At 42.0% G+C, this 27041-nt stretch overlaps 1 protein-coding gene across 2 annotated transcripts in view; it reads left to right on the top strand.

Annotated features, from left to right (window-relative positions):
- FBXO34 (F-box protein 34) overlaps positions 1-27041 on the top strand; it is a 369578-nt gene that overhangs the window by 76494 nt on the left and 266043 nt on the right. For both annotated transcript variants that reach the window (XM_044074419.1, XM_044074420.1), the window contains exon 2: positions 8972-9098. The gene's annotated coding sequence lies outside the window, so the exon portion shown is untranslated. The remainder of the gene's footprint in view (positions 1-8971; positions 9099-27041) is intronic.

Raw genomic sequence — 27041 nt, forward strand, 5'->3', positions numbered from 1 at the left:
GGAGTTTGACTTGCTGATATGCAGCAGTACCATTAAGGTTGGGTCTGAGATTGCTTTGTATGCCACACAAGGGTCACCTCTGAGGAGTCTGTATGAAACTGAGTAGAGGGACAAGGTTTTTAGCCCATCTGTGTAGGGTAGATGTTTGAGGCCCTGGCTTCTCCTGGGGAGGAATCTGTGGTCTCTCCAGCTGCTGCATGTGCTCTGAGAGAGGTACATGCCAGAGGAGGTGTTGTACTCAATAATTGGACTTACAAAGGAAGAATACAGGGATGTTATGACCTCCTTGTCCCTGGATGAGTTACCCTTACTTATGAGGTGAACCATGTAGAAAGCTTTCCATACAATGGAAGCAACATGGTGGTCAAAAGTTAGGTTGATATCAACCTGGTTGCCAAATCCCTCATGACTGATTACACGCTTAGGGCTTTTATTAATGTGATATGTGGGGACTTCACTCTCCCCAAAGGGGATGGTGTATTTTTTGGCATTCAGCTTGAGGCCATGTTTCTGGCAGTAATCCTTTGTTTGGGTGAGACCTTCTTGGAGGACGTCCACATCACTTGGGGAATTGATGACCACGCCCAACTTGCAGTCATCTGCCAACTTGGTCCACCATGGCCCACTGGTTTTGGTCTGCACCTCAGAGAAGTATATACTGAATAACAGAAGCCCCAAGACCGACCCCTGGGGTATGCTTCTTATTACGGGTCTACTGCTTGAGGTGGCTTCCCCTGTTTTGATTAGGAGGGTTCTAGTTTGGTTACCATCTGTTCTTATTACGGGTCTACTGCTTGAGGTGGCTTCCCCTGTTTTGATTAGGAGGGTTCTACTGCTTGAGGTGGCTTCCCCTGTTTTGATTAGGAGGGTTCTATCAGTGCGTCAGTTTGGTTACCATCTGTTCTTATTACGGGTCTACTGCTTGAGGTGGCTTCCCCTGTTTTGATTAGGAGGGTTCTACTGCTTGAGGTGGCTTCCCCTGTTTTGATTAGGAGGGTTCTATCAGTGCGTCAGTTTGGTTACCATCTGGTAACATATGGATTGATGCCTAGTTGAGAGAGTTATCTATTATGCCTGAGTGGGGAATAGTGTCTAGGGCTTTGACCAGGTCAAGGTAGGCAGTGTGCACTGTCTTCCCCTTGTCTATGGCTTTGGTGACTGTCTCAAAGAAATCAACCAGATTTAACAGACTTGGCTTCCCCTTGACAAAGCCAGACTGTGTGGGGTTGAGTGTTTGGAGGTTGCTAGTGTCCCTGTTAATGAGGTCCATGATAATCCATTCCATGGCCTTGCAAATCAGGCTAGTTACACTGATGGGTCTATAATTTCCTGGATCGGTGGACGCTCCACCTTTGTGTAAAGGGATGACAATGGCTGCCCTCCACTTCGCTGGTGGCAGCATTTCTCAGGATTCAAGGGATCCAAGTATTCCCCATATCTGGATGATTGACTTTTAACTGCTAGCTCCAAGGATTTACTTCTGAGACACCAGTTATTCCTGCGACAACTATTGTCCACCTTGGGAATTTCCATCAATGTAATGAAATTAAAACAAAGAGTAAAAAGGTCACACAGATAACTAACTGGTTAAAAAACACAAAAAGAAAAATCTAGCAAAGCTAGATTTCTAACTGTGTGATACTTTAAAACTCTTGCATCAGAGGCCTCATGGGATGTATGCAAATCCCCCTTTAAGGACATCAGGTGTTTCAGCTAAATGGCAATTCTGAATGTCCATGACTTTCTTTTACTTTCACTTTTAAGTCTATTTATGGACAATTTCAGGCCATTAAAGCCAAACCCCTCTAGCTGTGGACATGCATGTTTCTGCCGCCTTATGATTTCTTATGACATCATCAGCACAGCATAAGAGGGAATGTTTGACCTTTGGAAACACAGGGTTGCCATACCCAGCTGATATCCATAAACATTAGGGTGTGTACAAACTATCCCATCTAGCAAATTAAAACAAAGCGTAAAAAGCTCACGCAAATTACAGCCTTCTCTTTGCATCATAGGCTGTGGGACACTTGTTTGTTCAATCGTAAAGCTACCCTCATTGAAGATAAACTCTACCAGATTTGTGGGTCTTCAAGTAATAATTCATCCACATACCCAAGCTCAACTGATATTAAGGTTTTTAAGGTTAATGGCTGCCTCCAGAGTGATGGTCCTATTGACCAGATACCAGATGAGAGTTCTACAATAGATATTGGTGGTACAGTAGCCCCAGAGATTTCATCCCCTTTACCATGAAATTCAACTCCCACAGGTATGCAAGAACTATATTCAGTGGTGGATTACATCTCACTCACTCTGGGCAGACACTTCTCTTCCCCGGTACCCAAAGCCACAGTGACCACAGACACCTCTCCTCTTGGTTGGGTGGGGGGGGCATTTTGAAGGGAGGACAGTCCAAGGAATGTGGTCCCCATTAGAGGTCAACCTTCACATCAGTGTTGAGGAGTTAAGGGCGGCCATCCTTGCGTTGCAGGCAGTTCAGGACCAACTACCCAAGGATGTGATTGCCATACTTTCAGACAACATGTCAGTAATTTTGTATATCAACAGAGTGGAACCAGATCATACCCTCTTTGCCGAGAAGCCATGAGAATCTGGCAATGGGCGATGTCTTAAGAACCATTTTCTAGTACAGTTATAGTTCACATTTCTTTGGCCTCACTTAGTTCATCCATCGTAGGTTGCTAAACCTTTCCTGGCTCTCCTTAATCACTCCTCCAGGATGCCGCTACTGGACCTACAGACCCTAAAACTTAACTGCATGGTTTCTCCAGTTTTAACAGTTGCCAGATGTGCCAGGCTTTTTTCCCTAGTAGTACAAATCATTTTATTCTCTGAGGAATTCTACTAAAAAGGCTTGAAAGAACAAATGGAAACACTTTTTTTTTCTATATTTGCATCTAATAATGGTGTTGATCCCTTTTCAGTACCTCTTCCAGAAATCCTCTGATTTCCTTTCATGTCTGGGTCTAGTTATTCAACAGTTAAAGTACAATTGGCATCCATTTCAAGTTTTTGCATTGATTTCAGTAACACTTCATTGCTTCTCTCAGAATCTGAGGCCTTTTTGAAAGGTACCTTGTTGATGCTTCCAGTTCGTGATCCAATCCTTCCCTGTGACTGTACCACTTTGCTATAATACTTGTCTCAGAAGCCCTTTGAAGATGCAGCATCCACAGAAAAGTCCTGGAAGACTATATTTTTGGTTGCCATCACCTCTGCCAAATGTTTCAGAACTTCTGACACTTGCATGCAAGGCTCCCTTCCTGATCATTCATAAAGATAGTGTCATTGAGGGCAAGCCTGTCCTTTCTTTTAAAACTGGCTTCCGAATCAAATTTAAATCAACAAATTGATTTACCAGTTTTCTTGCCCAATTTCTGTGATATAGGGGAACATATATACAATAGATGTGCACAGACAACTCTGGTTTTGCATCTGTCAAACCAATTGCTCCTATCAGTCTCCAAGAAAAATGGGTTAGTCTCTTTCTAAAGTTACTGTTTTGAGATGACTAGCTAATTGCATTTCTTTTGTCTATGATTCACTAGGTATGCCTCTACAGTCATAGCCTAAAGTGCATTCTAAATGGGTTATGGCAACATCTACAGCGTTTGCTAGGCTAGTTCCTATTGGTGACATTTGCGCAGCAGCAATTTGGTCATCAACTCGCACTTTGTCTCTCACTGTAGATTAGTTGCACCTTCCAGGATGCGTACATCTATTTTCAGGAATATCCTTTTTTGAGACTACACAAGTACCCATCTAGAGGCCAAATCACACTTGAACCTTGTCTAACCCACTTTTGTTTTGTACACTTTAGTGTTTTTATTCCTTTCTGTGTGTCCTATTGGGTAAACTGGTATATACCTTTATGTACATATAGTCATAATAACTTTTTATGGCCAGTCAGCAAACTGTATCTGTGGTGTCTGAGGCAGGACAGGGAATTGTGGGTAGGGGAAGAGTCGGAGCTCTCTGATGTAATGCTTTGGCAGAAGGCATTGAGATAAGATCTGATCGGATCTATCTACTTGTTGAATCAGACAAAAAGACAACACGGCTCTATTGTTATGGTGAGTACTTGACTTTGTCACCTGTATGTCAGCTGTGACCTGAATGGCAAAGTGTATTTATGGGCATCTTTGTATGTGTATGCAAGTAATATATAGAGAGACAATTTTTTTTAGTAATCCACCAGAAATGACTTGAACAGTGTTTTCTTAAAAAAAAAAAAAAAAAAAATAAAAAAAAAAAGAGTTTGACAACTTGACTGGTACAAATAAACTACAGAGGTCAGTACTATAGTCTCTTTATTACAAGTTGCTTGGAGGTGACCTCTGATGGGTTTGTAATGCAATGCCTGATCCATTTTCTGTTTTTAAAGTTTATGCAAGAATGCAGCCCTGTGGGAACCCGCGCCAGATCTGTGAGCCTAATACTAAAAATAAGTGTGTATTAGAGAAAAGAAAAAAAAAACTTTGCAGATAGATGCATTACACAGAAGTCTTCAAAGATTATCGAATAAGCTTCTTCTCAGAATCAGAAGTCAGTCATTCGCTTCAGAAGTAGTCATAATGGACAGGAATTAAAAAAATTTGCATAAGGTCTTGGTAGTCAAGCTTCCTGAACTCTAATTGGTATTGAGCTGTATATTTGAACCTGTGAACATTATTTTCATGCAGTATGTTCTCGTATACAAAAGTGATTTTCAGGAGGGAGGCTAGTATACATACATTCACAGAATAGGTCACTATTCTGCAGAAATGGATGTGAATTTTTTAGTTTATGTAATACTTGGATAATGCTGATCTGCAGGGTGCAAATCATATGTGACCCCCTTCTTTTTGTTTTGGCAGTTATACTTATTTTATTTCGTAAAGATTATTTTTTCCTCATTGGTTAACAGTTTCTTAGATGTTAATCTACTTTGCTTAACATGTCATTTTTTAAAACACATTAATTGAATGATCACTTGTCGCATAGACATAGTTACATGTATATAAAAGTACTTGAACTATATTCATAGGGCCAAAGGTTAGTGCCAGAGGTTAGTACTAGGCTAACTGCTCATGTGGACCATTTTAAGCCTAGACAGTTGCCTCATGTGAGAATCAAACCCTCCACCTTGTGTATGTAAGGTAAACACTTTAACCATTATGCCAGCCTCCCACATTGGCAAATATTATACATCACATATGTAGCCTATTATCTAGGCAACATTACATACATTATTCCATTCCTACTGCCTCTTAAAACTCATTCCTCCTCCAAAACAATTTTCTGCATGTATTGTTCTACAGTTTCCATTTTTTTCCATGTGATTTACTCCTACCCTTTTCTAAAGATTCAACCTCCTATTCTTTTATCTCTTTTACAGTATTTACTACTACTGGTCTAGAGTTTTATTTCCATTTTCTAGTAATTGCTTTTTTGGTAGCCACCAAAGTTGAACTTAATAAAAGCCTTACTATGTCTAGGCAATTTGGATCTTGAATCCCAGCTCAAAACAATCATTTCCTTAGTTTTACTCTCTTGCTTGCCTAGTATTCCCAACAGAGTATTCTGTAGGGAATTTTTAGTCTGCCAACTCATTACACTCACAAAACCTATATTCCTGGTCCTCCCCACCCACCCTCCAGCACACCTTCAACATTTGCCATCTGCCCGAGGAAAAAAGTCTTTGGAATGTGCTTGGGGTATAAGAGTATCTCTGCAAACACTTCCAGACCAAAATCTTAAATTTTCTAGACTTTGTTGCATATTTGGAAGCCATACATATGTCCTCCAATTGTTTCTTTGTGAATTGCATATCTAATCTCTCTTCCCCATCTTTGTGACCGCTTCTGATTCATATAATTATAGTGCAATTTTTTTTATATGCCCTACTCATTATCCCTTTAACAGCAGCTTCTGTTCTAGATTGTTAGAAACTCAACCGGACAGGTTTTTCATTTAGAATTCCCTTATCTCTTTCTCTGTACTGTATCAGACCTTGATAGGAAGGCAAATCCGTAGCTTGCAGTCCATATGTTTTGGCCTCTTCTCATTCTGTTACCTTTCCTTCTCTAATTGTTTGTTCCCAGTATCTCTGTTCCTTTGCAAGCTTCTTCCCGTAAATTCCAGCTCCCTTTTGCCTATTCTTTGTACCCCCTAGTTGTAGTCATCATCTCCTTTCGGCTTAGTTTTTAGAAAGTATGCTACTTTATGAATATAAAATTAATTGACTATTGTTCTAAGGATATGCATGCAAAATCCTATTCTTTACTTATTTCCTGAATTTACCTCCCTGCTTAATCATCACTTATTTCCACTTTGTATTGTAGTATTTTGCCTGTGTTATGTGCAAGAGCCTTAACCATGTAGCTCTAAAGTATTCCTTCAAATCAAATAATCCTAAACTACCTTGCTCTGTTGGGTCAACTTGTCCCACTTGAGACTCTTCCTCTTCCATTGCCAAATAAAATCCTTCAACTCTTTATTACTGTCTACAACTTCTCTGGTTGATTTAAAAAAAATGCCTAAAGGGACCAAACATTTTTACTGTTTGCCTCTTCCATATCCATAGAGAAGCGCTTCCAGTTTCTCAGTTTTTATATTATCTTTTGTTTAGTCTCTCTCCACGTATCCTTGGATGCCATAACCTTAATCCTTTTTTAATCCATACTCCTAATTACTTCATTTTATCATGTCCCCATAAATTTGGGTATCACTGGATCAATGTGTGTGCATACATAGTTTATAGTTACAGCCTTTTTTTTATCTTCATTCATTTTAAATCCTGAACAAAATGAAATTGTCTTAGAATATTCTACAACACTGAGCTGTACTTTTCTGGTTCCATCAGGTACAAAATAATTATCTGTAAATGAAGCCAGTTTTTCTTTGAACACCATACCAATTATATCCTTGAATCTCTGAGTCCCCTATATTCTTTGCTAGTGGTTCTAAGCATAACACAAATAGCAAAGAGGGAAAGAGACACCCCTGCCTGGTTCCTCTGTTCAGACACAATTTATCAGAGAGGAACCCTCCCACTTCGATTTTTGCATCCAGTCCCTCACATTTCCTTCTAATTAACTTTTTACTGTACCAGGAAATACAAATGCTTCCCTTGTCGAGTAAAATCCCAGCTTACTCCATGAAAGGTTTACTCTCTGCATCAAGACAAACTAATTACAGCAGTATTGTCTTATGTTCTCCTACCCTTTGGATCATCATTGTTCTGTTAATGTTGCCAAATGTTTGCCTGCCCTCCAAAAGTACGTTGGTCCATATCTATCACTTAATGTGTAATTAATGTCCTTCCAGGGGTGCAGAGGCCCTCATAACACCCCTGGTCCGGTGTTAATTACACATTAACACACACCCTGTCGGGCATTTTTGCTTACATGTAATAGATCCTGTTTAGTAACAATGTTTGTATTTTGTCAAGTTTCCTTCTGCTTAAGGGTAATAGCTTCTTTCTTACTTGGTTTAAGTTACAAGGCCTGAGAAATTCTTGTTTTAACTAGTTGCCTGGTCTTCTAATATCACAATTAGTTTTAACTCTGTAGGGATAGTTTTTATTATCATTATTTGTTGTTTTACTGGAAAAATGTGTCTTCTGCATGTGTGCTACATATATTTTTTGCATTATTGCTGTTTACTTTTAACACTTGTCTTGTTTTATGTGGATTGAGATGGCCTTTGTCGGATGCAATTTAAAATGTACATAGTTTGCCCTTAAGAGCTTTTTTAAGAGTATTTATACTGCCTCAGCTTAGTGGGGAAGTATGGATGTAGAAATGTTTGCAGTTTCTGAGAACAGTATTGTAAGTTGAACAGCAGCTGTTGCTATTCTAGTTTCAGATTCGGGGCAGGTAGGAAATGGAGCACGTTTGTCTGGCAGCATCAGGCTTTTAGATTAATCAACAAGAGCTGTTGACTTCTAACATAACATTTGTAGAGCTGGAACTGTTGTAGTTTTGTCAGATTGTTGGTGGAGTTGCTAAATTTATAATCAACTTCCTGTAAGATTTAGGAGAGCAGGTCCCAAGTATTGATTACTAGTCTTCAGCCATATAAAGGCATGTAAAGATAAAAGTTTCTGATTGGGTGCCTGCATTGCTTCCCATCTTCTCCACATGCAAGTGCCTGTCAACACACTGACTTCTGCTTCCCCGTGACTGAAAACCATTTGATTTTGCTACTAATCTGATATGCAGATTGTTTAAAGTCTGTTTTGTTTCCATTTTCTACAAACAAAAGATACGTGGATTAAATGTTAGTAAGTCTTTGGAACTGTGGAGAAGACAATATTATGCACTGCACAAGTAAACCTGTTGCACTACCTGGTAGATCTTTTATTAATTATTACAGTTACTGTGGGCCTAATGTAAAGAATGCTGTTTTCTCAGCTGTAATGTTATTTGGGTGGTAGCACTTGAGTATTTTGTCAGTCTTTGTGGCAGGTCACACAGTTCATTTATGAAAGTTTCTCTTCATTTCTTTACTTTTGAGCTTCTACTCCTGTGTTGCCAGCTTTTTGTTTTGTTAGCTGTATTTAATGCAAGAGGACATAAAAAAATGTCCAATTTGTTTTAACTTTTACTGTTACTGACCTATTTGAACTGTATTTACCAAAAATTGTGAGTACACCTATGCATTCAGATGGTGATGATTTTGGAGCAAATGTCAAGTTTTTTCCAGTTTACTATGCCCCGCTAGATAAAGCCCTTTCAGGTACAGTTTTTGTGTAAAGTGTCTTTTTTAGTGTACTAAAACTTGTTCAGTTATTAAAACTACTAAGTTAAGGTAGAACATGTATTTTTTGTTAGGCGCACACATGACTTGGGGAAAACAGTTATATGTTAGAATTAAAAATGTGTGTGTTAAAGCTTGGTGTTTCACTCCAGTTTGGCAGTGCTGTATTAATAGTTTTTTGTTTGACTTGTCTCCTTTGCTGTAGCCGGAAGTGACAGACACGTGACACTTAACAGTGAGCCTCAAGTGGACATAGTTATGAGGGGGAGTTCCTGCCTCAACAGGGAACTGAAGAGACCTTCATTGTCTTCAGTGTTCTGTTATATCACTAGGTAGGTATTTACCAACATTTGTATCTCTAGAGACTTGAGACTTACACAGTTAAAAAGATAATTTGGGATTTAAAAGTGCTGATGTCTCACAGCTGTTTTACAGAAAGAACCTGCATGTAGTTTTTGCAGAAGTTTTTGATGTTAGTCTGTTTTGAAATATTTTTATTCTCAAGAAGCTGACTGCAGTGCGGAAAATTTGTGAAAAATGTTTGTTAAAAGTATGCTTGTATTTGTTGCAACTTGTATTTCAGTCTGTTTCTTGCATTTGTTACCTGGAAAGCACGACTGGCTGTAACCTTTTTTGGAGAAAGTCTAAGAAGGAAAGCTCCTTATTTCTGCATTTACAGAAAATATGTAGTCCATGAGAAGTAAGATAATATAAGGCAGACGCCTTTTATGACTTGTACTAATTTTAAAAAAGAAGTCAAAGATCCTTCATCTCTGATTCTTTTGAGGCAAAATGCACTGCATAAATTGACCTGTATCTTCCTCTTTTGTCCATCCATTGCCACTTGATTTCATCTTGTGTTGTGTTCCACACAGTTCAGACTGATCACTGTTTTTGAGACAGCTTTCAAATACACGGTGGTTTGCCCTGATGACTATGCTTTGTTTGAAGAAGTGCATTCTAACCTGCTTCCAAAAGTGCTGTTTGACCTTTTAGCCAACACTTGATATACATCTGTGCTGTTTATTTTGTGTAGCTTGAAGTTACCTTGGTTATCCACATACTTTATCCTTTACCATGTCATTATGTTTTGTTTTTCCCCGTGACCACTCTTCGGTGTTACCTGCTAGTTTTTAAAGTATTGTAGACTTTATCTGAAATTGATGATGGTAACATCATTATTCTATTTAGCAGTTTTTTGGGTAAGCTGCCACCACTCGGTCGCAAACACAAATACACAGAAATAACAGGGTTACTGCAAGGCTGTTCCACTGTAGGCATTAGTTAAAGTAAATGAAGGCCGACTACAGGTTTAACATGTAGTAATGAATATGGGCAAACTTAAGTCATTATCTTTAAATGCCATTGTACTGTAGCTGAAGATGCAGGACATGTTTATGATTTGTAACATAATGCCACAGTCAAATTTGTTAACATTTCTTGCTAATTCCCAATCCTGACTTTATCATCCAGCCCTAAAGCTGATTTCATTAGTTGTGATGTGGCAGCCAATTCTGATATGATTTTGACTTTTAATTTGAGACTTCTGAAAATGTACTTTGCCTATTTTTTCCTTTTCTCTGTCTTTGTTTAGGAAATACTGTTTTGGATCCAAACCACAACTCTGTGGAATTTTTGTGTAAGCTGTTTCTAAGCTACTGCTAAATACAGTTCCCTTTTTCTTTCAAGTGTTTTGAAAGTATTCTCGATGGAAACCTATTTTGTGGCTGGTATTCTGTCCCCCACGGATGTACCCACAGGTCTGCTGTAGATATGAATTTTCTCTTAAACAATAAAAGAACCAGTGCTTATTAAAACAAGGAATGTGTCCCAATCCATTAGGAGCATGCAGCTGAAAAAAAAGTCAAAGGATGTGTTTAAAAAAAAAAAAAAAAAAAAAAAATAGCTGCTTGCTGGATTCAGAACACTGCAGGTCTCAAACAGTGACAGTGAGATGTAGAAGAAAGGTAAGGTGGCACAATGGCCGCCCACAATCTGAATCTCTCTTGTTCTGTCGAGTGTGAGTGTGAGTGTGAGTGTGAGGCTGCTCTCAAATTCACGCAAGGGCCACAGTCCCAAAGACAAAAAGAAATGCAAGCAGCGTAGCTAGAAATGTTGTGTAGTCACTTCTCTCCTGTATAATTATGCTGGTTTGACGGCTGCTTGCTGTGAGTTTTGAGATTCCTGTTCTAGATTGTCACTTTTTTAATGTGGCATCCTAAATTCACATGCAAAAAATGGGGAAAAGGGGTCAAGAGAAAAAAAAAAAAAAATCATATGCCTTTTGATGTTCTTCGTGTTTCACTGTTGCAGTCATTACATTTGGGTAATCCTGCTGGCAGGTTGCCCTCAGTCAGTCTGAATTCCAAAGTCTTGGGTCCTGCGTCGGCTGCTGTCGCCCCTTCCCTGACGTCAGGTTGTCGGGGGTATAAAAGAAGCAGCCGACGCCATTTTCTTCAGTCTTTCTTGCCGCGCGGTGCCCGAAGCAGAAGCAGTTCGCAAGTGCCGGTTGGCTGACTCCTGAGATTTTCGTGTTCGAGATTCAGACCCGAAGTCTTCAATAAAGCTAAGTACCCCATTGGGGAAACTTTTTTTTCTTGCTCCAGACCGATGTCAGAAAAAGTTAATTGTATTTCTTGTGGAAAGCAAATACCTCGTAAGGACTTTCATTCTTACTGTATTCCATGCCTTGGCCTTGATCACAAATTTTCTGCTTGTCGGATGTTCATCGTGTTACCCTGCTGCAGTCATCACACTTGGGTTATCCTGCCGTCAGGCGGTCCCGCAGTCAGCCAGAGTTCCAAAGTCTTGGTCCGGCGTCGGTTGCTGTCGCTTCCTCCCTGACGTCTGTGCACCAGGGGTATAAAAGAGGCATCCAATGCCATTTTCTTCAGTCTTTCTTGCCGCACGGTGCCCGAAGCAGAAGCAGTTTGCAAGTGGCGGTCGGCCGACACCTGAGATTTTCGAATCTAATTTCAGTCCGAAGTCTTCAACTCATTCCCTGCCTTCAACAGGAGTTTCTATGGTGGGCACAGGCATGTCACCTCAACAAGGGTCAGCCTTTCACATTAGCCACAGCCAGGCAAACTGACAACAGATGCATCGGACTATGCCTGGGGAGCACACATGGCAGGACAGTGCATTCAGGGCAAATGGACTACAGATCAAAGGCATTTGCATATCGATCAAAAGGAAATGCTAGCAGTACAGAATGTCCTAACAGCTTTCAAGGACCTCTTACACCCAGGACAACTAATAGTAAAGATGGACAATACCACAGTAATGTGGTACATCAACAAGCAAGGGGGCACACATTCCTACCCTCTATGCAGGCAAGCAATGACCTTGTGGAACACAGCACTGTCTTACCAAGTTCAACTACAAGCACAATTCCTGCCAGGAAAGAAAAACACATTGGCAGACGACCTAAGCAGAAACATCATGGATCCCCATGAGTGGAAACTGGATCCACAAGTATTTGCAATGATAACTCAAAAATGGGGGCGCCCAGACATGGATCTGTTTGCCAACCCCCAAAACTACCAACTACAAAAATTTTGTACAAGGACATTCCACCCACAAGCTTCGAAAGTGGACGCCCTCTCATTCAGTTGGAAAACATCAACAGTGTATGCCTTTCCTCCACTGCCTCTTCTAGCAAAGGTGCTGCTGAAAGTCCGATTAGAGAGTCCACAAATGATACTCATTGCACCAGACTGGCCATGCCAGCACTGGTATCCAATTCTAAAGAACATGGCCCACAGCCCACCATGGATTTTACCACAAATTCCTCACCTGCTCACCCAGCGAGACAATCAAATTCTACACAGCCAGCTCAAGACTTTAAACCTGGCTGCATGGCAAATTACATAAACAATCAAACACCACCTCTATCCAAAACTGTTATAGATGTCATTCTGGAGGCCAGGAGGCCCAGCACCAGGAAAACCTGTTCAGATAAATGGAAAAGATTTTGCTCCTGGAACCAGGCTAAAGGCCAAAAATCCCCTTGATCCAAACATTCCTCAGATTCTACAATATTTAACTGAGATGTTGCGCAAAGAACTTTCCTTTTCATCTATTAAGATCCACACCTCAGCAATTTCAGCTCATTACAACACTGATCCTCCTTTATTTTCACATCCACTCCTAAGACAGTACCTCAGAGGGGCTAAGAACATAAGACCGCCCAGGAGAGCACCAACACCTACTTGGGATCTCAACTTTGTTCTGGAAAAACTTACACTGACGCCCTTTGAACCAGCTTTCTCAGCTGATTTAAAGTTTCTTTCATGGAAAACTGCCCTGCTTCTAGCAGTAACTTCAGCTAGAAGAGTCTCAGAGCTATAGGCACTAATGGCAGTGGAGCCTTTCCTCATTTTACATAAAGACAGAGTCTCTCTGCTAACTAACCCTTCCTTTATGCCAAAGGTGGTATCCAGTGTGGCCCTAAACCAAACCATTCATTTGCCCACCTTTTTCCCAAATCCCCAGAACAAAGGAGAAAGACTCCTGCACTCTTTGGACATTCAGAGACAATTACGTTACTACTTGGATAAAACTAAGGCTTTCAGAAACTCTGACCAGCTCTTTGTAGCCTATGCTACAGGATCACAAGGAAAAGCTAACTCAAAACAGACCATTTCAAAATGGATAGGACATTGCATACGTTTCTGTTACACGCATCATGGGAAACCGGTACCTGCTAGCATTAGGCCCCACTCCACCAGGGCTACAGCTACATCAGCAGCCTTTCTCAGGGGGGGTGCCAACCAAAGATATTCTGGAAGCTGCAACTTGGAGTTCAGTGCACACCTTCACCAAACACTACCACTTACCTCTATATTCCAAGACTAGAGCTGGCTTTGCCACTGCAGTTTTGCAGGGCCTACTAGCTTCTTCTAACCCTGTTTAACTTCACCACCCATCCTTAGCTTTGGGATTCAACCCAAGTGGGATGACTGCAGCAGGGTAACACGAACATAGTACAGTTTTGTACCTACCATAAATGTAGATGTTAGAGTGTTCACCCTGCTGCAGTCCAGGTTACCCTCCCTCCATCCCCTCTGAACTAGCTGAACTTATCTATACCTTTTTATCCTATACAACCTCTGTGGTGTATTTGCTTGTGACTGAAAGTATTGTTTTATTTTTACTTGTATATTTTTATATAGCAATATGCTTTGCCTACCTTTTGGGGGGCTTCTGACATCTGGGGCAAAAAAACCTGAAGAAAATGGCGTTGGATGCCTCTTTTATACCCCTGGCGCACAGACTTCAGGGAGGAAGCGACAGAAACCGACGCCGGACCAAGACTTTGGAACTCTGTCCGACTGCAGGACCGCCTGGCGGCAGGATAACCCAAGTGTGATGACTGCAGCAGGGTGAACACTCGAACATCTACATTTATGGTAGGTACAAAACTGTACTTTTTATGCTAGATTTAACCAATGCACTATCAAGCGTCGGTGTGATTTTGCTTTAAACTATTTTGGACACCAGTTTAATTATCCAGAAATGTCGTCGGATAGCCATCCGACTACCAGAGTTCACGAAAAACGCAAAGAAAGAGAGATAAACAACTGAGGTCCAAAACAGATGACGAAGCTTCTTCTAAGCCAGTCGCTGGTTCGCCGGTTCTCAGTGAGGCGCTTTTGCAGCCCCTGACACCCGCTACTTTAGAGTCGCAGGCCGATACTGACTCCCACGTGGAGTCGGCTATGCCGCTGGAAACTTAAGGTATTGGAGCCTTGGACATTATTCTCTCAGATGGGTCTGGAGCCACTGAGCAGGCATCGGCTTCTGAGGGTGTATTCAGACCTAAACATCTTTACATTAAAACAACTTCAGCTTCAAAGGCTAAAGCAAAGAAACAAACTCAAGAGCCACGTGGACAGGCCTCTATGCCCAAAAAACAGATGCCCAAAATGGCCGAAGACTTGATTACCTTGATCAGGGGTTCCCATCTCCTCCTGATAAGAGGCCTAGGCAGGAGACCGACTATGAATCTTCTGATCAGGTTTCTATTTCTTCTGATTCCTGTTCTGATCAGAAATATTCTTTTCCCCCATGAGGATTCTGATGCTGAAGAATCTCTACCTTCAGCTTCTCCTCCAGAGGACTATTCTTTTGGGGAAACCTTGCATACCATGAGGGAGCATTTCCACTGGAAGAGCCAAGATTTTTCAGAATCTAAAAAGAGGCTCAGAAATTTCCTTTTACTACCTCAACACAGGCCTCTAGCCATTCCAACTGTGTTAGACATTGTAGATGTGTTTTCGGAGTCTAGTCTGACCCCTGACTCCTTACCTCCAGCTCCTGCTAAGCCTGACCGATATTACAGGAATCCTGACTCTCATAAATTCCTTTTTAAAAACCCTACTGCAGACCCAGAAACTATTTCACAGGGTCCCAAAGGAGTTAAGGCTTTCACTGCAAAAAATCCTACCCCCTCTGACAGGGATTCTAGGGCACTGGATAGATGGGGAAAAAAGGTTTACACTTCTGCTACCTTGGCTATACGGGCCTTAAACTGTCAGTTTCATATGCTCAAATATCAGCAACATGTCATGGCATTGCTTAAACAGAAAATGTTGTTAAACTCTGAATGTGTAGAAAACAGGGAAATGCAGGATTTATTGCATGCAGCTGAACAAGTTGGAAAACATACTTTACAATGTGGTTTTGATTCTTTGGAGGCCTCCTGCAGGGCCGCAGTTACGGGTTCTGTAATTAGGAGGCATGCTTGGTTAAAGGACCAAAATCTGCCTGATCATGTCAAAGTTAAATTATTAGATGCACCTTTACAGCATGATTCTTTGTTTGGGGTTAAGGCAGAAGAGGTGTTAAAGAAAATGTAGGACAAAGCTAAATCTATGCAAACTGTCAAAGATTTTTTACAAGTACAGCCACCTAGATTTAGTCGACACTGGCCTACAAAGAATTGGTCCTTTCCTGTGTCAGACAGACCTCAAAAGGGCAGATCCAGACGCCCTAGAGGCAGATCCCAGGCGCAAGGTTCATACAGGTCAAAGCAATGGGGTGCTTCTACCTCCAAAGTTGGAGAAGACAAATCACAACCATACAGGAAACTGTCCCAATGACTTCCCCCTGCCTGCACCAAGCACTTATCTCCTGGCAGCACCCTTAGGGGGAAAATTAGCACTTTTTTCTCAAAATTGGCACATTATAACCCAGGACAAGTGGGTTCTAAATAGTGCCACAAGGCTATAAGTTCCATTTCCATACCCTCCCAAAGGCAAACGGCTGGCCAGATCTGCCAAAAAATCAATGGGCAGAGGCGCAAAAACAAGTCTCATCCCTCATGGACATGGGGGCCATTCAACAAGTACCAGAGCAAGAGTAGGGACAAAGATTTTACTCAAGACTGTTCCTGGTACCCAGAAAGGACTAGGCCTGGAGACCAATACTGGACCTATCTATTCTGAACACATTCCTGGATATACCAAAATTCAAAATGTTGACTTTGCAGCATCTTCTGCCCATGCTGGGCAAGAATGCTTGGCTTGTGACTAGACCTAAAAGAGGCATACATGCATGTCCCAATGACAATCGTGCAGAAGATACCTCCAATTCAAGGCAGGCTGAATGCATTACCAATTCTCTGCACTGCCCTTTGGCTTATCTACTGCGCCCAGGGTCTTTACGAAGTGCCTGACACCAGTAATTGCCTTCTGCAGACAAAGAGGAATGCAAATATATCCTTACTTGAATGACTGTTTAATTCAAGCAGAGAACAAGGACATTCTTCTACAGCATCTGACGTTTGTGAAAAGACTTCTAACATGCCTAGGGTACACAGTCAACGAAAAGAAATCAAAACTAGTACTTTCTCAAGAGATGATATTCCTGGGTGCAAGCTTAAATACAACTGCCCAGATGGCTTATCTCACACCAGAAAAACAATGGCAACTGACTACCTATTTCAAAATATTGGCAACAAAGGCCCAGTTATCCACAATAAAAATTCTGCAGGCTTTGGGCTTCATGGCATCCTGCATCCTACTAATACCATATGCAAGTCTGATATGAGGAAACTTCAATGGTACCTAAAAAGTGTTTGGACTGAACATTGCCACAGCCTGGAAACAATGATTACTCTCATTCCCTGCCTGCAACAGGAGTTTCAACGGTGGGCGAAGGCTTGTCACCAGAACAAGGGACAGCTATTCACATTACCCCCGGCCAGGCAGACACTAACAACTGATGCATCCGATTATGCCTGGGGGGCCCACATGGCAGGAAGATGCATTCAGGGCACATGGTCCTCAAACCAAATGCATCTACATATCAATCAAAAAGAGATGCTAGCTGTTCAAAATGCCTTGACAGCCTTCAAGGATCAACTTCATCCGGGACAACTACTAATAAAGACAGACAACACCACGGTCATGTGGTATATAAACAAGCAGGGGGGCACACATTCTTGCCACCTTTGCAGACTAACCATGATTTTGTGGGACACAACATTGATTTACCAAGTACATTTGCAGGCACAATTCCTGCCAGGAAAGGAAAACACTCTGGCAGACTAACTATGCAGAAACATCATGGATCCCCACGAGTGGCAGCTGGATCCACAAGTCTTCAGCATAACAAGGAAATGGGGATGCCCTTACATCTATTTGCTTCCCCTCACAACTACCAACTAAAAAGATTCTGCACAAGGAATTATCACAGACAAGCATTGAAAGTGGATGCCCTATCAGTATATGCCTTTCCTCCATTTCCTCTCCTCCCCAAGGTACTCCTAAAGGTCGGACAGGAGAAGCCAAAAATGATACGGATTGCCCCAGACTGGCCCCGCCAGTACTGGTATCAAGTCCTAAGGAACTGGTCTCAATCCCCAGCTTGGACCTTACCTCTTATACCTCATCTACTGTCCTAGCAAAACAATTGGATCCTGCACAACTCAGGACTTTAAACCTGGCAGCATGGTGGATAATGTAGTCATACAAAGCACACCTCTCAGTCAAGCTGTGATGGATGTCAGTTTGGAAGCCAGAAGGCCTAGTACTAGAAAATCTTATGCTGGAAAATGGAAGAGTTTCTGTGCTTGGAACCAGGCACAAGGAACTGATACAGCTGTTCCAAATATGCCTTAGATTTTGCAATACTTAACTGAGATGCTGGACAAAGGCCTATCTTTTTCATCAATTAAAATTCATGCCTCTGCCATTTCGACTCATTACAATACAGAGCCACCAATCTTTTCTCATCCTTTATTAAAGCAGTACCTCAGAGGAGCCAAAGATTTAAGGCCTCCAAGCAGATCACCAGTACCGGCATGGGACCTCCACTATATCTTGGAAAAACTCACCCTTCCTCCTTTTGAGTCAGCTGCTACTGCTGATATAAAGTTTTTATCTTGGAAAACAGCTCTGCTCCTAGCAATAACTTCTGCAAGATGAGTTTCAGAGCTACAGGCACTCGTGGCTGTGGAACCTTTTTATCATTTTTTTATCCAGACAGGGTCTCTGAGGACAAACCCAACATTTATGCCTAAGGTGGTGTCAAGTGTGGCTCTTAACCAAACTATTCATCTGTCGACTTTTTATCCAAACCCACAGAACAAGGCGGAGAGAATTCTGCATTCTTTGGGCGCCCACAGACCGCTTAGATTATTCTTGGACAGAACCAAAGTTTTCAGGAAGACAGCAATTACTAGTGGCATATGCTGCAGGTTCACAAGGGAAGGCCATCTCAAATCAGACTATTTCAAAGTGGATAGGCCACTGCATTCATTTCTGCTATTTACACCATGACAAGCCAGTGCCTGAGGGCATTAGGCCGCATTCAGCCAGAGCTGCAGCCACTTCAGCAGCCTTTCTCAGGGGAGTACCAACAAAAGACATTTTAGAGGCTGCTGCTTGGAGTTCAGTGCACACCTTTACAAACAATTGTCTGCCACTCTACTCTAAATCCAGGGCAGGCTTTGCCACTGCAGTTCTGCAGGGCCTCATAGCCGCTCCTAATGCTGTTTAGCTCCAGCCTCCCAACCATAGCTTTGGGACTCTACTCAAATGTAATGACTGCAACAGTGAAACACGAAGAACATAGTACAGTTGTGTACACTTATCATAAATGTAGATGTTAGAGTGTATTAACTGTTGCAGTCCAGGTTACCCACCCGCCATCCCCTTTTTTCTGCTGGAACTTTTCTCTCCTTCTCTGATTTATAACAACCTATGTGGTGTATTTGCTGGTAGATGAAGGTAAAGTTTATATTGGTGTATGTATTTTTATGTTTGTGTCTTTCGGCTTTTCCCGGTTAGGGGTCGCCACAGCGGAACTCCAGTCCGCTAATGATTGGCAGTTGATTTTTACGTACCGGCTTGCCAGGCCTGGCGCACAGCCTGCAACGAAGGTACGCCCATTCACGCATGTCTCCACGCAGAAGACGCTCTAGCTGAGAATCGAACCAGACAGTGTCTTACTGTGATGCGACAACGCTACTGCAACACCACCACCACGGGTCCAGATATAAATTCTGGTTACCCTTTCAGGGGCACCTGACATTTGGGGCAAGAAAAACTGAAGAACATGGCTTTGGCTGCTTCTTTTATACCCCTGACTACCTGACGTTAGGGAAGGGGCGACAGCAGGCGACGCAGGACCCAAGACTTTGGAATTCAGGCTGACTGAGGGCAACCTGCCGGCAGGATTACCCAAATGTAATGACTGCAACAGTGAATACACTCTTAACATCTACATTTATGGTAAGTGTACACAATTGTACCTTACTGATATGTTGATGTAGAAAAAGCAGAAGCAAAATTTGTTCTTGCTGTCCTTTGTGTTTATAATATTTTAAATGCAAAATAATATTAAAATGGGCATGGAAGAAGGATTGTAGTATCAAGTTCGCAAGCTTCTTGATCACACTTTATTTTTATCATTGCCATGCTTCATTTTCATCATAGAAGCAGAAGCATTTTATTCATACTGTAGCTAGTGGATACTTTGCAGCTACATAACTGTTTTTCCCTCCTGTTACTTATTTGCATGTCATGTAACTCTAATATAATCTCCCAGGCTCTTTCAAGTACACAGGCTCATTTTTACTTTGTACTGTCGCCACAGCCTTGGAGTTGCACTAAAATGTATGTGCTTATTACCAGTTCATGAAGAATCCCTCCATTGGGTTGCATGGTACTTTATACTCCTTTTTCTGATAAGTTGTGTGTCTGAAGTGGGCTTGTCCTTGTGCTTTATTCAAAGTACTGGAAGGTAGGCTGTTTGTACTTAATGAAAGCTGCTTTCCTTTTTAAATGTTTGTCAAGAGTGTTGTAGCACAGCTTCTAATGGTAGTTTTTTCTGTTAGCATTGCACACCACCAGGTATGGTTCTTTTACATATTCTGTGTTGTACCCATTATTTCAAAACAGAATTCCTTTTGACACCTAACTCATTCCCTCCAGTGGCGCTCTGGAAGTTTTCACTGTAACTTCCAATGAGCAGAGCCGAAGCTTTTTGATGGAATCAAATTCTGTTTTCCCATTTCAAACAAATATTTATTCATATCTGAGGGTTACTAAAGAAGTGTACATGGCAAAGTCTTCAGCACAAGCAGTTTTTATAGTGACAGTAATGCTTTATTTTCTAGATTTTAAACTGGATCTTAATAGATGTTCATCGTGTTACACTGCTGCAGTCATTACACTTGGGTTATCCTGCCGTCAGGCAGTCCCCCAGTTGGCCTGAGTTCCAAAGTGTTGGTCTGGCGTCGGTTGCTGTCACCTCCTCTCTGACATCAGTGCGACAGGGGTATACAAGATGCAGCCGATGCCATTTTATTCAGTCTTTCTTGCCGCGCGGTGCCGGAAGCAAAAGCAATTCGCAAGTGCCGAGATTTTCATTCCGAATCCAGAACCGAAGTCTTCTACAAAGCTAAGTACCCCGTTGGGGAAACTTTTTCTTGCCTCAGACCAATGTCAGTAAAAGTTAATAACTGTATTTCTTGTGGGAAGCAAATACCTCGTAAGGATTTCCATTCCTATTGTATCCCATGCCTATGCCCAGACCACGAGATTTTCATTCCGAATCCAGAACCGAAGTCTTCTACAAAGCTAAGTACCCCGTTGGGGAAACTTTTTCTTGCCTCAGACCAATGTCAGTAAAAGTTAATAACTGTATTTCTTGTGGGAAGCAAATACCTCGTAAGGATTTCCATTCCTATTGTATCCCATGCCTATGCCCAGACCACGACGTCACTGGTTGTCGGTTTTGTGCTAGGTTTAACAAGCGCACTATTGAATGTCTGAATTTTCTGCCAAAATAATGTCAGGCAAAATCAAACAATTACACCATGCCGTCGGAACTTCCGACTACCAGAATACTTTAAAAGCGCAAAGACAAGGACAGGCATCCGAGGCCCAAAACTGACGAGGCCTCTTCTAGGCCGGTCGCCGGTTCTCCGGTTTTCGGTGAGGCACCTTTGCAGCCCCTGACTACCGCTTCTGCAGAACCACAGGCCGCCTCAGACTCCCACGTGGAGCTGGCTGGGCCTTCAGACGCTCAAGATGTTCATCGTGTTTCACTGTTGCAGTCATGACTGTAGGGTTCTCCCCTGCTGGCAGGCAGTCCTCGGTCGGCCAGAATCCCAAAGTCTGGGTCCGGCGTCGGCTGCTCAGCCATGCTCCCTGACGTCAGAGCGCCAGGAGTACAAAGCTTGGAGGCCCATTCTGGATCTTTCTTCTCTAAACACTTTCCTGGATGTTCCGAAATTCATAATGTTGACACTACAGCAGCTTCTTCCCATGCTGGGCAAGAAAGCTTGGCTCGTGACCTTGGACCTCAAGGAGGCATACCTGCATGTCCCTATCAGACAAAACTGCAGAAGATACCTCAGATTCATAGCTGGTTCAATGCACTGTCAATTCTCCGCACTGCCCTTTGGCTTATCTACTGTGCCCAGGGTCTTCACAAAGTGCCTGGCACCAGTAATTGCATTTTGCAGACAGAAAGGAATTCAAATGTATCCGTACCTGGACGACTGCTTGATTCAAGCAGAGAGCAAGGACATTCTTCTAAAGCATCTGGCGTTCGTAAAAAAGTTAAGTTGCCTGGGGTACACAGTAAACAAAAAGAAATCAAAACTAGTGCCCTCACAAGAGATAATATTCCTGGGTGCCAGCTTGAACACAACAGCCCAGATGGCTTCTCATGCCAGACAAGCAAGGACAACTGACTCAATACTTTCAATTGATGGCAACAAAGACCCAACTCCCTGCAAGAAAAATTCTGCAGGCCTTGGGTTACATGGCATCTTGCATACTACTAATTCCATATGCCAGACTGCATATGAAGAAACTACAATGGTACCTAAAGAGTGTATGGTCTCAACACTGTCAAAGTTTGGAAACAGTTATACCACTAATTCCTTGCCTTCAACAGGAGTTTCGATGGTGGGGTCAAGCTTGTCACCTCAACAAGGGACAGCCTTTCACTCAACCCACAGTCAGGTAAACTCCGACAACAGATGCATCGGATTACGCCTGGGGAGCACACATGGCAGGAAAATGTATTCAGGGCGAGTGGCCCACAGAACAAAGGCATCTTCACATCAATCAAAAAGAGATGCTAGCTGTACAAAATGCCCTTATAGCTTTCAAGAACCTGCTGCATCCAGGACAGCTATTACTAAAGACAGACATGTGGTACATAAACAAGCAAGGGGGCACACACTCCTACCCCTTCTGCAGACAAGCCATGACCGTGTGGAGCACAGCTCTAGACTACCAAGTTCATCTGCAAGCACAATTCCTGCCAGGAGAGAAAAACACGCTGGCAGACGACTTGAGCAGAAACATCATGAATCCCCACGAATGGGAATTGAATCCACAAATATTCAGAATGATAACACAGAAATGGTGGAACCCGGACATAGATCTGTTTGCGTCCCCAATGAATTGCCAGCTACAGAAATTCTGCACAAGGAGTTACCATCCACAAGCATGGAAAGTGGATGCCCTCTCATTCTGCTGGAAAAACCTACAAGTATACACTTTCCCTCCTCTACCTCTCCTTTCAAAGGTACTCGTAAAAGCCAGGCAAGAAGAGCCAAAGATGATCCTGATTGCACCAGACTGGCCACGCCAGCACTGGTACCCAATCTTAAAGAACTTAGCACAAGAACCACCCTGGATTTTGCCTCAAATCCCACATCTGCTGACTCAGCACAACAATTGGATACTTCACAGCCAGCTAAAGACCTTAAACCTAGCTGCATGGAAAATTCCTTAGTCAAGCAAGCAATGCCTCTCTCCAAAGCTGTTATGGATGTCATTCTGGAGGCCAGAAGGCCTAGTACCAGGAAAGCCTATTCGGATAAATGGAAGAGATTCTGTGCCTGGAACCAGGCTCACAGCCTTGACCCTCTTGTCCCAAACATTCCTCAGATACTACAATATTTAACTGAGATGCTGGACAAGGGCCTCTTCTTTTCATCCATCAAGATCCACACCTCTGCCATTTCTGCTCATTACAACACTGGTCCACCAATTTTCTCTAATCCTTTGCTAAAACAGTACCTCAGAGCGGCTAAAAACATAAGACCGCCCCGTAGAGCACCTACTCCAACATGGGACCTCAACTTTGTTTTGGAAAAAATAACTTTTCCTCCTTTTGAGCCAGCTAACGCAGCAGAATTAAAATATATCTCTTGGAAAACTGCTCTGCTACTGGCAATAACATCAGCACGAAGACTTTCAGAATTACAGGTACTAATGGCAGTGGAACCTTTCCTCATTTTCCACCAGGACAGGGTATCTTTAAGAACTAACCCTGCATTTATGCCAAAGGTGGTATCAAGTGTGGCTCTAAACTAAACTATTCACTTGCCAACTTTTTATCCAAAACCACAGAATAAAGGGGAGAAAACTACTGCATTCTTTGGACATTCACAGGCAGTTACGCTTCTACTTGGACAAAACCAAAGCTTTCAGAAAATCTGAGCAATTATTGGTAGCATATGCCGCAGGAGCACAGGGAAAAGCCATTTCAAAACAGACTATTTCAAAATGGATAGGACATTGTATACGTTTCTGCTATACACACCATGCGAAACCTGTACCTAGCAGCATTAGATCTCACTCCACCAGGGCAACAGCCACTTCAACTGCCTTACCTCAGAGGAGTACCTACCAAGGATATTTTGGAAGCAGCAACATGGAGTTCTGTGCATACCTTCACCAAGCATTACCATTTGCCTTTATACTCCAAATCCAGAGCTGGCTTCACCACTCTGTGCTGCAGGGCCTTATAGCCACCGCTAATGCCTTATAGGACCAACCACCCTACCTCAGCTTTGGGATTCCACCGCTAATGCCTTATAGAACCAACCACCCTACCTCAGCTTTGGGATTCCACCCAAGTGTAATGACTGCAGCAGTGTAACACGATGAACATCATAAAGTTTTGTACCTACCATAAATGTAGATGTTCGAGTGTAAACACTGCTGCAGTCCAGGTTACCCTCCCTCCTTCCCCTCTTACGTGTTGGTACGTACCTATGTCTTCTACCCTTCACTACTTATGGGGAGTATTTGCTGGTAACTGAAAGTGGTTGTTTGCTTTTCTTATGTATACTTTACTAGCAATTTGAATTGACTACCTATTTGGGGGCACCTGACATCTGGGGCAAGAAAAACTGAAGAAAATGGTGTCTGCTGCATCTTGTATACCCCTGTCGCACTAACGTCAGGGAGGAGGCAACAGCAATCGATGCCGGACCAAGACTTTGGAACTCAGGCTGACTGGGGGACCGCTTGACGGCATGATAACCCATGTGTAATGACTGCAGCAGTGTTTACACTTAAACATCTACAATTGTGGTAGGTACAAAACTGTACTTGGTTTGTTGTGACTTGCAAGTTTGTAATTTTTTGTAAACTGCTTACAGTAAGCATCTCAGCAACCACTTAAATAATTCACATAATGTCAGCAACATTTTATTCATTAAGCAGAGACCGTTCATATAAAGCTTTGTGGTTAGCGGCACCCGTAGCATGCAACTGTAGAAGCACCAGGAGGCATCACTCTGCTGTAGTGAGTTAAAGTATTTGTATTTTTTTAACTTATTTCTATCACTTATTTAAGCTCCATCCTCAGTCATCTGCACTGCAGAGAAGAAAATTTTTTTATTTTTTTTTTGGCTGTCCCATTTTCAATACCTTCTACATGTGTACAAAATTTTGTCCATTTAGTGTCCATAATCTTACACCAGATTCCAAGTAAGGGTCTTACAGATGCATTGATTTATTAATTCTCTGGTTACTTGCATTATCCAGGGAGAGCTGGAGCATGTCCTGTCAGTCAGTAGTTAAAAGGCAAACCAAAACTAATCCCATGTAAGATTGTGATCCTTTTGCAGGATGTATATCACTCACTCACACTATATACAGATTTGCAGTCCTGTCCGTACAACATTATTTGTGTTTTTTCATTTCCTTTATTACTAACTAGTTGGCCTTTATTCTTAAACAACTAACCTGGATAAATTTGGTGAGCACAATTCCAGTAGGACAAAAACGTTTTCCATCTTGTCACCGTTACATGGATGGAACTGCATAAACATGTAAAGCCCTGCTTTATTTTGTCTAATTTCACTGTTTTCTCTTAAATTTGTAAATGGAGTCCAGAAATTATTTGAATTTTTCACTATGGACTTAGAGAGTTTATAAGGGATGAAAACTACATATTTTTGGTCTGTGAACCTTTTTTGACTTAATCCGCCAGAAATAAGCAAAGAAAATCCATCAAAAACTAGCCTTCCTCTACAGGGCCAAATTGTGTCCCACGGACAAATCTAGAACAAGCATAGCATCCACCTGTCTACTCCCTAGTCTTCTGTATGCAGCTCCCATACTCCTTAACATTCACTCTACCTTACTGTCCGCACTTGTGCAATACCATAACAAAATGGCCACATTTGCTTCTAACCACAGGTATAGGACGAGTCACTGGATACCTCACAAGCTGTACCAGTGGCTGGAATTTGAAAACATTCCTTAACTCACAACTAAGTACTCTCAAACTCATTTAATAACCTGAGAAGTGTCCAAGTCTAAACAACATCCTAACTCTGTAACCCACGTAGATCACTGTGATTCTCTGACAACTTCTGGAAGTAACAAAATTAAAAGCATGGGCAAGAGAATCACTATACTTACACAACTTTCAAAAAATTGGAACTCCTTCTCCCTACCCATCAGGCAAACTGAACATGCAAGCTCCTTTAAATCTCTCCTGAAACAATACCACTCTGACTCATTGCTATGTTCATACTGTACTGTTAACTAATTCCCCTGCCGTGTTAAGGAAACCTAATCTAAATCCACCTCAGCCATGTTTATAGGTCTTTATCCCAACTTCTATTACTGTGTCCTTTGGATAAATTTACAAATTGAATTCTTCTAAACCCTCAACTTTTTTTTTTTTATCTACATCTCTTATACGAGTGCTTCTTTTAAAATTTTATAGCTATTCTTCATCCTCTTCATCCTTAAGCTGTTCCCCTCACCACACACCTTATTCCAGTCCGCTGACCCTTCTCTCCATTCCCACACCTCCTTCTCCTCTCTTATTGATAAATACCTCATTCCTTCTGTCTACCACTCAAGGTCTGATATTTCTTCATGACACCTTCACTTTTATCCCCACTCTCCTGATTATGCCCTGCTTAAACAAGTAAATCATAGGGGCTACTTCACTGCTGCAAAATTTTTATTGTGTAAATTGTAATTATAAGTCTGTTAGATAAAAAATTTTAACTGATATGTTTATTCCTGCATTTACAACGTTATGCTGTCTATAATAATTGTACATGCCTGTCATCTTTTCTCCTTTGTAATGTTTTGTAATTTTACTCCCCAGGCCTCCACTGAAAAGGGGCACTATGCATGCCCACTCAAGCAATCAGTCAACAAATGCATCAGTAACCCCCTACTCAGTGAGGGACTTGGTACTATTGTGGCTTCCTCCTTTATGTTGAAGTCCCCAGTAAAGGTCTCCCTAGACCATCTTCCTCCACTCACTTATTGACTGACTGACCGAGTTTCATTTCTTGGAGAAAGTTATTGCTTATAGCCTTAACACCAACTAGAAGGGTCTAAAAATGACAGTTCCTGTCAATAAAGCACCCTTATTTGTATGTATTTTTTTCATAAGGACAGGGTGACTGTTAAAATCTGCCCTTCTTTATGTCTAATGTAACAACTGAACCGTTGAGCTTTCTGTTTTTGCAACCTTTCATG

This window comes from Protopterus annectens, chromosome 6.part0 (genome assembly GCF_019279795.1).
Source record: "Protopterus annectens isolate FY-2018-M chromosome 6.part0, PAN1.0, whole genome shotgun sequence".
Lineage (NCBI taxonomy): Eukaryota > Metazoa > Chordata > Ceratodontiformes > Protopteridae > Protopterus > Protopterus annectens.